This window comes from Eschscholzia californica, unplaced genomic scaffold, assembly GCF_041429995.1.
Source record: "Eschscholzia californica isolate CP2 unplaced genomic scaffold, dmEscCali1.0.p SCAF_3, whole genome shotgun sequence".
Classification (NCBI taxonomy): domain Eukaryota; kingdom Viridiplantae; phylum Streptophyta; class Magnoliopsida; order Ranunculales; family Papaveraceae; genus Eschscholzia; species Eschscholzia californica.
The window spans coordinates 25,500,063-25,502,522 of record NW_028238420.1 but is presented as its reverse complement, the minus strand read 5'-3'; the positions used below and the strand labels follow the sequence as shown (position 1 = coordinate 25,502,522).

The 2,460-nt window shown below is 30.9% G+C and overlaps 1 long non-coding RNA gene across 1 annotated transcript; it reads right to left on the bottom strand.

Moving 5' to 3' along the window:
* Window positions 1-216: 216 nt before the first annotated feature.
* On the bottom strand, window positions 217-1,338 carry LOC147549191 (uncharacterized). The gene is made up of 2 exons (XR_015238606.1): window positions 926-1,338; window positions 217-515 (listed from the first exon to the last, which is right to left on the bottom strand). It is a non-coding gene; the product is annotated as an uncharacterized LOC147549191 (long non-coding RNA).
* Between the last annotated feature and the right edge of the window lie 1,122 nt (window positions 1,339-2,460).

Genomic DNA, 2,460 nt, shown 5'->3' with positions numbered 1-2,460 from the left:
GTACGATAGTTCTAGCCCATATGGTTCAAAATGTTTTTATGAGTTTAATTTTTTTTTTTTTTTTTTTTTTTTTTTTTTTTTTTTTTTAATGTTAGATACGCCATTAATTTACTTGAATTTTGGGGCCCTTTTAAAAGTGAGGCCCAAAGCAGCCGTTTTGGCTACTTTGGGTCTGGGTTGCCCCTGAAGATGATTATCAATCAATAGATATTGTGATTTAGCTTAGCTACCTAATATTTTGGATTTCATTTCCATTAAACATGAGAGCAAGGATGAAAATCCTAAACACAAATATTATTACAAATACATAGGACACAGTAGTGATGATGTACATCATTTATTACAAATTTAGCAAGAAAACTCAAATTAAAGACACAACATAAGCACCACCAAGTTCATCTTTATTTATTTACCAACACATGCATAACGGACCGAGAGGATTACGATCAGGCAAACGTTATAAAAATGTCTTGATCAGCAACCACGTCAAGACCGTTCTTCACCAATCGGAACATCTGAGAAGAATGAAAAACTAGAAGTAAGAATGATATATTTTAAAGACGAGCATGTTTAAGATGAAAGTATATATATACACACACACGTGAATTTAATAAAAAAAATTGTTAAAAATTTTATTTAGCAAGTATGTAGAGGAACAACTTCATGTCTTCAACAGAATGAAAAAAATACGACGTAGATACTTTTTATGTCCTCTTTAAATATTTATGAAACGTCGACATTATTTACATTTGACGTCATATTTTGAATTTTCCGTTAAATCGGACAAGGGTATTATTGCATTAGGCAAAATCTTTCTATAAACATAATGTGACCATCAGATGAAAGGTTAAATTAATAATTATAGTAATAAACTTGTACGAATCAATACGAAAAAATAAATTAGCAAAGTAGACAACGAATGAACCTGAGTGAAATTTATGAAGTTAGGGTTAGTGCTTGGTATCCTAACTTTCCCTCGTACCAGCACATGTGCCCCGCCTGCCATTCCTCTACGACTATCTAGCGGGAGATAATCAAATGTAAAGTTATCCAAATGTTGACATGGGCTGAAAGGGGCAGCAGCTAATGTTGCGACAATGTCCACTTTGCCAGAAACCTTGGCATTTAAGTGGGTGAATATGGCATTATCATGATAGAAGGTGCCAAGGCCTGTTATGCTTAAATCAATCGTTTTGTAGTAGTCGACCAAAAACTTCTTAATCTCAGTATCCATCTTAGTAGTTTTCTTGGATTCTTCTATTTATGTGAACCTTCCAAACTCTGTGAATGTTTTTGTAAATAATGAGATTGCACTCTATTTATATTAATACATTTCATGTTTTCTAGCAAGTTTTTTAGAATATATAATTGAATCATTGAAAGTGATTGGTTAGCTACTTGTTTTAAATAAAATAAATGTATAAATGTTTGTCACGAAGACTTTGATTAAGAGTCAAAAATAATATGCACTCATATAATGCTCTAATTCATAAATACCTAATTCAAGAAACTCTTACGAAGTGCTTATGTAGACTTTTGTCCACACAATGGAGATAATATTTATATTTTTTATTCTACGTTAAATGTTGGTTGTAGAATAATATTACTAATGCATCTACATGTAGAACTAAAATAACTCTTGTATGTTACCAGAGTCGTGGCATGAGAGTTTGAGGGCCCGGTGCCAAACTTTAGATGAGGCCTTCTTGTATTATAACGTAAAGTTAGAAAATACTATAATAACATAAATTTAAGTTGTTGACGAAACCAAACTCGTTGTATGAGGTTTCTGAATAATCGCTTCAATTATTTTTCAAGTTGCTTTGATATGCAAGAAGCATAGCAGCTAAGTAATAAAAATATATGGTACTTTTTTCCAAGTCTAAATATCTCTAGAAATATAAAAACAGAACAAAGTTAATTTGAGATAGTTTTAACTTCAGAATAGAACGAATTATAAGCCCCTAGAATGTTTGACTGGTACTAATTAAAAAACAAATGAAAAAATGGAAGCAATGAAGGTCGAACCTAGGACCTTTGATTATCGAGTTGGTATATCACCACTGAGCCAATTTCTCTTTGAGTTATTTTGTAAATGGGGCAAAGATAAGTACCGACTGATAAGTTTGGGGCACGATTTTGAATTTTTTTTTGAGTTTGGGGCATGATTTAACTTTGACTAGTTTTGACTAACTTTGTCATCCAAAAAGTAACTGTCAGTTACTAAATTCTTTTGTAAATTCTCCAAACACTATTTTTTCGAATTTTTAATGCCCTAAATAATAATTTCTTAAACTTAGATTTCTCTTATTACATTTGTGCAAACCGAAATAGGTATTGTATCAAAACCTTAAATAAATCAAAAATCCTAAACAATCAAAACTTCTAAAAGTAAAATCATTTCATATTTAACCAATTCAAAATTTTCAAACAAAATTAGTTTTTGATTGAATCAACCCT